The sequence below is a fragment of the Sander vitreus genome, chromosome 5, assembly GCF_031162955.1.
Source record: "Sander vitreus isolate 19-12246 chromosome 5, sanVit1, whole genome shotgun sequence".
In the NCBI taxonomy this organism is placed as follows: domain Eukaryota; kingdom Metazoa; phylum Chordata; class Actinopteri; order Perciformes; family Percidae; genus Sander; species Sander vitreus.
The window spans coordinates 27233166-27248143 of NC_135859.1; positions in this window are offsets into that span (position 1 = coordinate 27233166).

The window sequence follows — 14978 nt, forward strand, 5'->3', positions numbered from 1 at the left end:
CAGCTTCATTCTTTTATCACACAGGTAATCAGACAGATAGTGGTGCTGAAACCCTTCTTCCAGCTCAGTGATGGGGACCGCGGACCGAGGACCTCGATAATGCAACCCCCGAGCCTGGGCTTGTTAGCTGGAGCCATATCTGAAAGAAAAGAAGAGCATGGGGGGAGAGAGGAAGGAAAGATGTATGCTGGAGGGTTGTGGGTTTGTGTGTGTAGAGCAGAGAGAGAGCACAGTAGAGAGTATTTTATTTATTTTTTTACAACCCTGTGTGTGTGTGTGTGTGTGTGTGTGTGTGTGTGTGTGTGTGTGTGTGTGTGTGCGTGTGTGTGTGTGTGTGTGTGTGTGTGTGTGTGTGTGTGTGTGTGTGTGTGTGTGTGTGCGCAGAAGAGACACTCTAGTACTTCCGCAGATAAAAGGAAGGAAAAGCGAATCTTTCTCCCATGTGTCATAAGTATGTCCCTTTGAATGAGAGTTAAATCCATCAAGTGAAAGTGGAAGAGCTCTCTCTCCACCCCCCACACCCCCCACGCCCCTGATTATTCTCTCTCTCACCTCCTCTTGCTCTTTGATCTGATTGTTTCTCTCTCTCGCTGGACCAAATCAATCTGCCACCCACAGGTCATGCCATGACGGAAAGACGGCAAGGACACATATGTTTGAGCCGTGTGTGTGTGTGTGTGTGTGTGTGTGTGTGTGTGTGTGTTGCCTGAGTGTCCCTTCACAAGCGCGACAGCAGTCTTCCCGCTATGCTTATGAATAAAGATGCTATTAATCCTTAAAACATGGAGGAGGGGATTACAGTGTTTACTACGATGCATGTCTGTGGAAATGGAGTGATCTCACCCAGTAATGGTGGCATGTTTGGACTTCCAAGAAGCATTATGAAATGGCAGAAAAGAGAGGGAAAGACAAAAGAAGAAAGAGAACGAAAGTGTTTGCATGCATGCAGGCTGAGTGTGCGTGCGTAGCTGCCATATTTTCTTTAGTAATTCATGGAAAATAAGAGACACATCGGGTATTATAGTTCTATTTTTCACCGCAGCATCACCAATGGTTTCAAAGTTATTGCTGGTGCTTCCATGTGTTTAAATTTGCCCAAGCAACTTGCCAATATTTCTTCTTTCGTCTTCTCAAAATCCTCATCACGATAAGAGAATATAGGGGAAGAAAAAAAAAAGAGAAATTCAGAGAAGCAAAGCAACCAATCTCCCAAAATAGGTCAGTTTGAAAGCACAATGAATTTTCATACCGTCTTTTAAAAGGGCTTTTTAGGACTGAGGATTGTGGAGGAGAAGATGCTGCTGAGGATCTCTTTCTCACACACACATACACACAGCTGGGCCGAGGTTCGTGGCAGGGCCATGAAGACTACTACTGCCCCCTAGTGTTTGTCACTGGGATAACATTTTTTTTTCCCACTTGGGCTTGCATCCAGACGCTCACTTCTACTGAGCATTTGGCGAGGCAAAGACGTGTGGGTTCATCTTCCTCATATGGCCATTATGATCACAGCTTCAATGAAGATGTGGGTGTCCAAAATGGATGAGATGTCCATTTGTTTCCCCTTCACACGCCCTCTTTCTGCAGCTTCCAGAATCGGAGCCTACACAAGCACAGGGGAGAGGGAGAAATCAATGAGGATGTGCCACATTTGGCTCTCTTATCCAGAAAATCAGTGCTCTTACAGGCTGCCGCATCCCGCTAAGCCTGAGGTTGTGTAAGAATAGGGAGGCGCTCTCTGACTCATCATCCTGAAATAAAACAAGCAATTATTCATATCCTGTTTGGAGAAGAATCAACTAAGTTAATACTGCTGACACGGCTCTTAGCTCACCTCCAATTGCTCTTCTTTTTAACTCTATTCAATGTTTCTACTGTATATAGCATTTCTCTTCATATTAAAATCTTATCATAATGGGAAATCAAACCTGTAATTTAAGTGTCAAATCAGTTTCATTCATTCAAGACGCCTATTTAATTACTTCATATTTATCGTGTTCTGAACGATTTTTATTCAAGCTCTTCTTTTTTAAGCTATTCTACTGAAAATATGTGTCCAGTTAAGCATTTATATTTAACTCGAAGGGAACAATATAATTAAAGTGGCTATTATCAATAGTTTTATATTGACAGTGGATCACTTGACTTCCTGTACATACAAGTTCATCATCATTGTGATTAATCCACATGGAATTATCGCCTGACTGTGCACTTCCCTCAGCTCTATGTAGTATTTTAGCATCGTTGAACTTATTGTTTTGGTTTTACGCTCCACTACTTCACTGTTTTTGTTCACTCTCATTGCCTTCATAGAGTCATTTCCATTCACAGCATGAAGCTGTTTTCAGCGGGAAAAGCTCTAAAATCCCTGTACCTGCTACCTGCCCAGCACTAAACAGCAGACAGGCAAAATAGTTGGACCGAAAAGAATGCTAAGAAGAGAGTGAAAATTGGACTTACACAATCATCAAGTGGTGAGATACAAAACTGTGAATTAATGCTAATGTGGCTCCATATCTGCAAATAAATCAGTTAGGTTTAAAGAATTTAAAAAAAATGTGTCATTTAAGTTTCTGATGTATGCATGTGAAGGGTTTTGTTTGCTGTAACGCATAATATTGCAAGATATTTTTGCATACTTAAAAATATCAACATGTTGATTTCAAGTATATATTATTGCATTAAGTGGCCGGTTCAACCCAATTTAAATACATATTTCCCGACTTTCCTCTAGTAGTATCTAGCCATGCAGATTTTGTCCAGGCTTTTTGAGATACCTGTCTGTGAAATTTCTGACATATTTTTTAAAAGCACAAATGCACCTCCATTCTATCGAGGTGGAGGAACAAATTCACAAAGGTACAAACCTGGACAAATAAAACCCAAACTGTGTGCAGCCAGTCACTGAGGTTAGTGAGAGAAAGAATTATGATATGGGTGAACCAAACCTTTGAAGACACTGAAAATAATTGGAGTCTAAAACATATATGAGGCTGAAGAAGCTGTATGTCAAGTGCCAATGCAGATAGTAGTGTTCTTTATATGTAGCAAGGTGAAAAGCAAGGATGTGGGAGTTGGAGAGGTGGATTAGATTGCAAATTTTATTTGCCTTTATTGACCATAACCACGATCTTTCCCGAACTTTAAGTGTTTTTGTTATAAAAAGCTAATCATACCTCAACCATAGTTTATTTGTCATGATCACAGCACTTTCCTGATCTTAAAGAAGAAATCCAGTGCAAAATGAACCTAGGGGTTAATAACACATGGGTACAGAGTCGACCGTTCTCTGGGATATGTTTTCATGCTAGTCGAATGTGACCAGTTTTAGCGCAAACCGCTAATTAGCTTATAACGCTAGTCGTCAGGGCACGCAAAAGTCAAAAGAAATCGCTATGAGCTTTCATTTTCTCAAAGGCAGAGCAGGATACATCTATCACCATTTCTAGCCACTGGGGGACCATAGGCAGGCTAGGGGAACTCACATTAATGTTAAAAAAACCTCATAAAGTGAAGTTTTCATGCCATGGGACATTTAAAGTGGCCATATTATGCTCATTTTCAGTTTCCATCCATCCATCTTCATCCGCTTATCCAGTATCGGGTTGCGGGGGTAGCACCTCCAGCAGGGGACCCCAAACTTCCCTTTCCCGAACCACATTAACCAGCTCGGGATCCCGAGGCGTTCCCAGGCCAGGTTGGAGATATAATCCCTCCACCTAGTCCTGGGTCTTCCCCGAGGCCTCCTCCCAGCTGGACGTGCCTGGAACACCTCCCTAGGGAGGCGCCCAGGGGGCATCCTTACCAGATGCCCGAACCACCTCAACTGGCTCCTTTCGATGCGAAGGAGCAGCGGCTCTACTCCGAGCTCCTCACGGATAACTGAGCTTCTCACCCTATCTCTAAGGGAGACGCCAGCTACCCTCCTGAGGAAACCCATTTCGGCCGCTTGTACCCTGGATCTTGTTCTTTCGGTCATGACCCAGCCTTCATGACCATAGGTGAGGGTAGGAACAAAAACTGAATGGTAGATTGAGAGCTTTGCCTTCTGGCTCAGCTCTCTTTTCGTCACAACGGTGCGATAAATTGAATGTAATACCGCACCCGCTGCGCCGATTCTCCGACCAATCTCCCGCTCCATTGTCCCCTCACTCGCGAACAAGACCCCAAGGTACTTGAACTCCTTCACTTGGGGTAAGGACTCATTCCCTACCTGGAGAAGGCACTCCATCGGTTTCCTGCTGAGAACCATGGCCTCCGATTTAGAGGTGCTGATCCTCATCCCAGCCGCTTCACACTCGGCTGCGAACCGATCCAGTGAGTGCTGAAGGTCACAGGCCGATGATGCCATCAGGACCACATCATCTGCAAAAAGCAGCGATGAGATCCCCAGCCCACCGAACTGCAACCCCTCTCCACCCCGACTACGCCTCGATATCCTGTCCATAAATACTACAAACAGGATTGGTGACAAAGCGCAGCCCTGGCGGAGGCCAACTCTCACCTGAAACGAGTCCGACTTACTGCCGAGAACCCGGACACAGCTCTCGCTTTGGTCGTACAGAGATTGGATGGCCCTGAGAAGGGACCCCCCTCACCCCGTACTCCCGCAGCACCTCCCACAGTATCTCCCGGGGCACCCGGTCATACGCCTTCTCCAGATCCACAAAACACATGTAGACCGGTTGGGCATACTCCCAGGCTCCCTCCAGGATCCTTGCGAGAGTAAAGATCTGGTCCGTTGTTCCACGACCAGGACGGAATCCGCATTGTTCCTCTTCAACCTGAGGTTCGACTATCGACCGAACCCTCCTTTCCAGCACCTTGGAGTAGACTTTACCGGGGAGGCTGAGAAGTGTGATACCCCTGTAATTGGCACACACCCTCTGGTCCCCCCCTTTTTTAAAAAGGGGAACCACCACCCCGGTCTGCCACTCCTTAGGCACCGTCCCAGACTTCCACGCAATGTTGAAGAGGCGTGTCAACCAAGACAACCCCTCCACACCCAGAGCTTTAAGCATTTCTGGACGGATCTCATCAATCCCTGGGGCTTTGCCACCGTGGAGTTGTTTAACTAGCTCAGCAACTTCCACCAGGGAAATTGACGACAATCCCCCATCATCCTCCAGCTCTGCTCTACCATAGAGGGCCTATTAGTTGGATTTAGGAGTTCCTCAAAGTGCTCCTTCCACCGCCCTATTACCTCCTCAGTTGAGGTCAACAGCGTCCCATCCTTACTGTACACAGCTTGGATGGTTCCCCACTTCCCCCTCCTGAGGTGGCGAACAGTTTTCCAGAAGTACCTTGGTGCCGACTGAAAGTCCTTCTCCATGTCTTCTCCGAACTTCTCCCACACCCGCTGCTTTGCCTCTTTCACGGCAGAGGCTGCAGCCCTTCGGGCCCTTCGGTACCTTGCAACTGCCTCCGGAGTCCTCTGGGATATCCCGGAAAGACTCCTTCTTCAGTCGGACAGCTTCCCTGACCACCGGTGTCCACCACGGTGTTCACCTAAGACCACAGCTCCTCGCCGCAGCTTCAGCAATGGAAACTTTGAACATTGTCCACTCGGCTTCAATGCCCCCAGCCTCCACAGGGATGCACGAAAAGCTCCGCCGGAGGTGTGAGTTGAAAGTTTGTCGGACAGGGGCCTTCTCCAGACGTTCCCAATTTACCCGCACTACCCGTTTGGGCTTACCAGGTCTGTCCAGAGTCTTTCCCCACCCCCTGACCCAACTCACCACCAGATGGTGATCGGTTGACAGCTCCACCCCTCTCTTCACCCTAGTGTCCAAAACATACGGTCTCAGATCAGATGAAACGATTATAAAATCGATCATTGACCTTTGGCCTAGGGTGCTCTGGTACCAAGTACACTTATGAGCATCCCTATGTTCGAACATGGTGTTCGTTATAGACAATCCATGACTAGCACAGAAGTCCAACAACAAACAACCACTCTGGTTTAGATCAGGGAGGCCGTTCCTCCCAATCACGCCTCTCCATGTGTCTCCATCATTGCCCACATGCGCGTTGAAGTCCCCCACTGGAGCCCCATGCAGGACTCCACTCAAGGTCTCCAAGAAGGCCGAATACTCCGAACTCTTGTTTGGTGCATATGCACAAACAACAGTTTTCCCCCCCACAACCCGCAGGCGTAGGGAGGCGACCCTCTCGTCCACCGGGTTAAACTCCAACGTAGCGGCGCTCAGCCGGGGGCTTGTGAGTATCCCCACACCCGCCCGGCGCCTCACACCCTGGGCAACTCCGGAGAAGAAAAGAGTCCAAACCCTATCCAGGAGTATGGTTCCAGAACCGAGACTGTGCGTAGAGGTAAGCCCCACCAGATCTAACCGGTAGCGCTCCACCTCCCGCACAAGTTCCGGCTCCTTCCCCCACAGAGAGGTGACATTCCTCGTCCCCAGAGCCAGTGTCTGCTGCCCGGGTCTGGTCCGTCGAGGCCCCTGACCTTCACTGCCACCCATGTGGCAGCGCACCCGACCCCAGCGGTTCCTCCCACAGGTGGTGGGCCCATGGGATGGAGAGATGTTCATAATTGTAATTTGAGATTGTATCAGAATAGGTTTACATGGTTTAATTTTCAAAAAACACCATATTTTTGTTGTACTGCACATTGCTGCAGCTCCTCTTTTCACCCTTTGTCAGATCTCTGTTTTAGCTACAGAGTGAGACCTCTCAACTTCTGTAACATCTTTGTTGTCTGTCGCACATGCGCAGTAGCTAGGTAAGGAGCTAGCTAGCTATTTCTGCAACTTCAGCCTGTACAAGGCACGATTAGCCAGGAGACTTCTTCTAAATGAGGGCGCACTTCAAACTTTGTGTGGAATACCTGCAGAACAGGAACATGTAAGTAGTTCTATACAATTTATTTTGTAGATTAGTTACATAGAAAGCCGTGCAGATTTTGAACAGCTCACCCAGAGACTGAAGGCAGGACACATTCAGAAACTGTATCTCACTCAAAACAGCATGGATGTTTTTTTTTTTTCAAAGTTTGTATGCGTGTGGAAGCACCAGAGACACAAAATAACACCCCAAATCCCAGAAAATTTGTTTTTTTCATAATATGGGCACTTTAAAGAAAGATAAATTATTACAGTTTTTATTGTAGGCTTGTGGTAGTAAAACATGCAAATTTGTTACTTGACATAACCTGGCAGTTGCAAGAGCTGACATCTTTGCTCTTGGTTAAATTACTGTTTACTCAGCATGATTAACATGTATGTAAAATCAAATGTATTTGGTAGAAACAGCTCTGAAGTCGCTAGCACTAAACCCATTTACCAGAGTCCATTTAAAAAAAGCAATACTTTAGCATGTGTAGAGTCAACATATTTTCACATGTAAAACGGTAAACTATGTGTTTATTTCAACCAACACTAGAGTTGTGATGGATGGAAAAATGGAAAGACGACCCAAAACGGCTTTTCATAGTTTTATTTTGTTTCTGTCGACTTTGAATGAAGTGTATTTTACGATGCTAAAATTACTGAATTTTGTCAAATCTTTTAAAAAGCAATGGAAGGGTTCCGACTCCGGCACAGCTCCAGCGATCTGCAGCCCTCCAGAGCAGATACGCAGAGCTTCTATTTTTGCCAGACGCCGGAGAGCTCCGCAGCAATTCAGCACAGGGCAGATAGTGCGAGACAGGAAGTCGAGCACAGAAGCAAAATAAAACATCTGGTTAATTTTCTAAATAAAATACACCGTGCTCATGGCGGATCATATTTTCTGCACTACACCTTGAAAACACAGCACAGAGTTGTTTCCCCTCTACTCCTCTGGATGGAAACAAACAAATGTTGTTGGTTTTGTGGTTCTATTCTACCTGAATTCGCGAGATCTCGTGGGTCCTCATGACTTCAGCTGTCAGTCATGGCCGCAGCCGTTACACAACAAATCCGGACCTAGTGGGTATTGACGGACGGTGGAGCACAGAGCTGATATGCAGCGGTGCCTGTCCCCAGCCGTTCCGCATTTGGTGGAAATCCAGGGTTACTTACTTACTTACTGTTTATTTCCATGGAGTCTGGTGGGTTTAGCGAACGCAATATCGTGGATGTTTTTATGTTTAAAAAAAAGATCTTACTCTTTAACAGAGAGGTCGACCTCCTTAGAAATCCTTGTGTTGTCAGACACATCTGAGCCTGTCAGTGGCAAAACGAGCACTTTTGTGAAGGTAAATACAAGCTGGACAATTGCCCCTTAACTTACATTGTAGCTTGTTTCGCCGCTGCCGACTGCAGCTATCTTGCTTAATAATGGACCAATTTCAAAGATTGTTGTTCCCATCAGTCACTTAGACACAAAAACATAGGGAAATAGGGTCCAGGTTAAAAACAAATGTTGTTACCCTCTAAATTATGAGGACTTGGATTTGTTCTATCAGATTTTCGTTTATTGTGCTTTCTGTAAATTACATTAAAATTAAAAAGGTATTTCCTAATACTATTTATACACACAGAAACATCCACACACTGCTGTGCATACGTGTGGGCGTTTGTGGCTCTCTGTCTGTTTCTCTGCATGTGTGTAATTGGATATGTGTGTGTATGACTATAGAAGGCAGCATGCGACCAGGCAAACGCAGCATGGTGCTCCTTGGTTTGGGGATCCATTTGTCATGCCAGAACAGTAGGAGGAACATTTACCAGACCAGTGATGCTGAGATGATAGCAGAGAGACTAGAGCAGTCAGGCTGGTTTTCTCACAACAATCGACTAGATTGGTGTTTAGATTAGTTGTAGATATTACTGAGGAAGGCAGCTGAGCTAAACTAAAGTAAACCATGTTAAACTGAACCTGTCCCAGTTCCATCTTCCCTTTCTCTTTCTCACTGACATTTATTTAAAGTGCTGATTTGTCTCTGGGCTGTTATTTTTTTGAATACACAGTTCTTATTGGTAGATTACACACCACCTTGCATGTTTTGTATTTTTTATTAACCTTAAAGCAGTAATTTATTAAATGTTTGTGATGGTTCCAATCCTCAAATGGGACTTTTTGTTATAAACCAGCCACAGTGCTAATTTTGTTCCTGTGCTAACTCTAGATTATTTTCTAAGCAAGAATGCTACTGGGACATGTCTGACTTCAATTCAATTAACAAACATTCCTCACCATGGGGCAAAAATGTCCTCTCAGTTGTAACTCTATGAAAATAGGAAAACTTGGAGGATATGTGGCAAAGAAATAGCGGCTTGCACACTCTACGACCTGATATATTCACACATATCTACTGTACTGTATGTTTTTGTAGTTCAAGGAGATTTATGTTACCTTTATCCTGGCTTTATTGTGCATACGATATACCCACAGACACATACAGGCAGAATTGAATTCAGATGTATCTGCAGGCAGGCGCAAATAAACACTCAACCAAGGGTGCACACACACACACACACACACACACACACACACACACACACACACACACACACACACACACACACACACACACACACACACACACACACACACACACACACACACACACACACACACACACACACCAACATGGTTTTCTTCCCTAGGCATTAGGTAGCCAATCCATTCTGTGATGGGTAATTGTTCTTTTTCTTATTAAAAGAACAGGTGGCCATGAGATAGTAGTCTCATTTCTCACCACTGCTACACTCCATGAGTTCAAACTAATGATCAAAACATTGAACCGCTCCAAATCATCTCTCACACCAGACTGATAGATATGGGAACTGATGGGAGGAAGAGTGTGTGTGGGTGCAGGTGTGTTTGTGTGAGCTTATATTTAAGCCAGTGCGCAAATGTGTGTATGCATGCTTCCACATCTATATGTTTTCTGTGTTTGCATGTGCACATGTGGTTATGCATGGGTGCCTTCATGTTGTTGTGTGGGGGCAAACATGGCAAATCTAGGCCTTGAGGGTTGAATTCAAGCATTGGAACAAGGTTGTTTGGCCAGCGGCTGTGACGGATGGCTTGCTTTTCTCCTTTTCCATACTGGTGGTATTCTCCAAATACCCAGACACACACACACAAACACACACACACACACACACACACACACACACACACACACACACACACACATCCTTTTCTTCTTATTTTTTTAGGCTTTTTCATGTCATGGCTAATTTGTGCTACACTTTGCTTATCACTATTAAAGGGAAAATGTGCATCTCAAAGAGAAGAGATTAAAGCAATTAAATGATCTATTATACATGGGGGCCATTCATTGGCACAGATCAAGAGGTTTAGGTGTTGGGGAGAATCGGCAGGCTGTAAGAAGTTGAGACAAGATTAATTTTGTGTAATCCACCTTTACTGGTGACTTTGAGGGAGAGGATTGGGAGGCTGCTGCCATAGCCATTGTGTTTTTAATTCTCCCTGGAGCGCTTTACTCGCCTCCAAATGATATTACTAAAAACACAAACCAGTCATTGATGACAGACTGACTGGAAGAGATTTTTTTTTATTAATTGTAAGGATGTGTGAGGCGTGTGATATGTAATTTGTATTTTTTCAGCCCTCTCTGTCACAAAACCTGTGATAAGTGACAACTCTCTGCCACACACATCCACTCAAGAGATTTGGCAGATTATTTCAGCGAGTTGTGTTTGATAGCACATTGATGACACCGACGGAGGCGATGTGACGCTTTGGTGTGTGAAATAAAAGTGTTTTCCGTCCTGCACACTTGACAGCATGCAGGACGGAAAACAAACTTTCCATCTTCCACACCCCCCACCCCACCCCACCCCACCCCCCCCCCCCTTCCACACACACACACTCTCCCTCGGCTTTTGATCATTTGTGCTTCGTTCTGCCACTCTATTTGGGCCAATGAGATCAGTCATCGTCTGTCCCATCTGTTGTGTTTACGACTCATTTGTTAACTCACTGGTTCACATCAGAGTGTACTGCGGTCAGGGGGATTTCTTCAGTGCAGGACTGGGTCAAGGCTCTGAGGTCAACTTAGTTCAATGATTCATGACATTTCTCACTAAGTAGCTGTGATGAACTACACATATTCCATTCATTTCTGACCATAATGAAAAGCAAAGTATTGGGAAAATGCCACGTGAGAGAGCCAAAAAGTTTTGACATTGCTGTTTTGTCATATTAACCAACTATTTCACTACTTGTGTGATCTGCTATGTTGTTACCCAGAACTTGCAAGTGCTAATTTACCAGATGCGGTTTGACAAGTCAAACTGTTTTCTTGTGGTTATTTTCTACTACACAAAAGTTGCAAACATGAACTTGACAGGACAGGTGGTGATGTGAAACAAGCCTGCAACAGTTTCATATTATGTAGATGAGCAGTACAGACACAACTGTATGGAGGAAATATTTATTCATAATTGAAATGTAAAGTCCAAAGAGAAATTGAAAGTCCAAAGAGAAAATGAAGTGAGATCAAATTAAAAAATATTATTATTTTTTTAAATTTTCCATTTGGCTTTTCCATTTGGATTTAATATTTGGCTTTTCAATTTCCATTTAACATTGTCTTTTCATTTGGACTTGACACATGTCAATGTAAATGAGGAGGCTTGGCCCAAAGGCTGGTGGGAGGGTCTGAAATGAAAGGGGTGCAGAGGCACCTTATGAACAGCAGGGGGAGCTGACTGCTGGGGAGCACACTGTTGAGCATCTGTCTGCAGCTTTGCCACCAGGCTGGCTTAGCCTGTTATTTCACATGATAGAAACTGATAATGTAGGCTAAACACAAACGACATTTCATGCAACACTGAAGTTTCGATATCAAATTTGGATATCGTTTCAAAATTGGAAATCAAATGAACGAAAAAGTAGCCTACACGGGCTGTACAAAAGGCCGTCAATCAGGAGTGATTATTGTGAGTACATGTCGGAAAATAGCGCGGACATGCACCTCACACCGCGTGCACCACCCGGAGAAAAAAGTGAGAGAAAGAAAAAGGAGAGGTCGCAGTTCACACGATGACTACCCGGTTGAGATTGTGTGTGTGTGTGTCCTCGAGATCTGACAACACACAAACACACGTAGCAGAGCTACCCACACCCATGTCTGTACTGTTGCTTAATTAAATAAAACATCAAAAGAGAGAAGTTGTCGCCGTCCGTGTTTTAAACAGACACACCTGGGGCGAAGTTGGAAACCAGAATCAGCTTTAAATACAGTCCTAATCTAGTCCTCACTAACACGGGCCCAATTATAGTAACTACATGAAAACTTCACTGTTGTTGCATGAAATGTCGTTTGTGTTTAGCCTACATCATCAGTTTCTATCATGTGAAATAAGAGGCTAAGCCAGCCTGGTGGTGAAGCTGCAGACAGATGCTCAACCGTGTGCTCCCCAGCAGTCAGCTCCCCCTGCTGTTCATAAAGGTGCCTCTGCACCCCTTTCGTTTCAGACCCTCCCACCAGCCTTTGGGCCATGCCTCCTCAGTTACATTGACATGTGTCAAGTCCAAATGAAAAGCCAATGTTAAATGGAAATTCAAAAGCCAAATATTAAATCCAAATGGAAAATCCAATGTTAAATTGAAATTGAAAAGCCAAATATTAAATCCAAATGGAAAAGCCAATGTTAAATTGAAATTGAAAAGCCAAATATTAAATCCAAATAGAAAAGCCAAATGGAAAATTTATTTGCTTCGTTTTCTGTTTGGACTTTCAATTTCTCTTTGGACTTTAAATTTGAATTATGAATAAATATTTCCTCCATACAACTGGAGTAATTCACAGTCAAATAAAAAATAGAAAAAATAATCTCATGATTTGTCCATCCATCCCTGCATCCATTTTTTATTCCCCGCTTGTACTAAGTCTGGATCACAGGACACTTATAATAACCATTAATTTTGTTATATTAGTTCATCTTGCTTTTAAAAGTTTTATAGCCTGAAATATCAATAGTAAAGAGCTAATCCTCGGTCAAAGGTAACATTCTGTGCAAAACAGTCAAAGCTTGAAAATGAGTGAAAGCAAACTAGTATACATGCACAACTAATGTTAAAGACTTACATAAATGCATAAACAATCTTTTGTTGGTGTGACGCTGGACTGCAACAACACCAGCAATATGTACACAAATATACATATACATATGCACACAAACTAGGAACTTTGGAATCTCAGAGACATTTTTATATCTCATTTACTTTTTGCTTCATATGTATTGTACAGACATGAGAGTATGAATCTATCTATAATAACTACTATGACAACTATTTGTGGTATATTCAATAATTAGCACCCAGTGCCTGGTTTGTTCCTCGTTTGTTCGGATTACTTGGGATTTTTTGTGTTCCTTATAGTAAAGTGCTGTGAATTAGGCCTATCTTACTGGGAAAATGTCAGTGTCTTGCAGAACATTAACAACCTCCATTCTCCTTGTGTCTCCTTGTTAGACATGTGAGCCAAGTTAGCCTCAGATGTTGTTATAAAATATTGACAACGTTTCTTGCAGCATTTTCACTGATGCCAATATACTGAGTTATACTGTGCTTGTCATTCTGGACTGGCCATGTAGAAATAATGTTGTGATTATGTTGCAATGTTGGGAAATACTGTCTACTGCTAGTTGTCTTTTGGATTTTCCCTTCATCTCCACTGTATTGCAGTTATATTTGTACAAAAGAAGTTGGAACCAAATGATTCAAACATCTCACCCAACCTGTCATCACGCAGAATACTTAAAAGCAAGCACTTAGTGAGTATTACTACCATTGCTACAGTTATTTTATAGGAGTACACTGATGGACTATCGCTGATTAATCATCTGTGCTGAAGTGAGAAGATGCACTTGCTGATGTAAATATTAAGGTGGGGTTACAGGGTAAGCATTGTGCTGACTCTCCACTTTCGCAAGATTTTCTTTTTATGAATCAGGCTTCTACTGTATATTGCAAAGATAATTCCACTAACCTTTCTCAGCCCTTCAAAAGGGAAATTACGTTTTAACATCATCTAATTGCTGAGGGTATGATTGCAGCTATTGAATTGAATAAGCATGGGCACAGTTTTCTGTTTTGTGCACTGTGAGCCATTAAACTCTCAGTTTGATACAAATACCCAATACTCTGGGGCAGCTCAAAGCGTTAGCGCTCCTTTTCTATCAGTTCGGCACACAAATGCTCAAGAGATTTATGGACCGGTGAGTAGAATTTTAGGGGGATCCATTGGTGTTTTCATTAGTCACCGGAAACTAAGAATCGTGTTTTCATTAGCTTAGAATGAGTCCATCAGGTCTATAAATAGGGAGCGGGCCCTGTTGCACCGCCAGGTCACCAGTGTGAGTGGCGAGTTTGCTGCATTTCACAAGCTCTCTTAGCTCTTTAACTCTAAGAAATACATGAAGAAACAACTCAATTGCCAAAATCACATAAACACATGCAAAATAGCCAACCAATCGCCTACACAGGCCGATTTACTGCTCACTGCTGTGGGTGTGTGCTTTGTGCTAACGTATGCTACTGGGTTAGCTGCTAACGCGCGGAGCGACACTTGTTCTTTGGTTCAGGAGCTGTGTGCTGTACTACCATAGACTGTGTGCTACTGGGTTAGCAGCTATGAGAGTCTGTTTTTGCACTTCTGCTCGTTCTTCCGCCTCGTTTCCACAGTTTTGTTTTGTGTCCGCGGCTCAGCACCTTCAGTGGACACGCCACCAGCGTCTCAGAGCAGAGAATGCTTATTTTTTCATGATTGAATGAATGAATGAAACCTAATTTTAAATACTTTTTTAATCATTCAAATTTGGCTGGTTGGTTAAAAACACATTTTTCTGTGGTGTGACAAACACATTTATATTTGCTATACCCAGACTTTTAGTGCTTGTTGGAATATGCAGCAGCAAGCCAATCCATCCATTGTGCTACAGAAAAGCAAAATCTTTTCAAATTTCTAGACCTGAAAAACAATTCTCAGTATGTTTTCAAATCAGGGCCTGTCACAGCATACTGTATGTAGCTGTGCTTTAAAAAGCCCTGGAACA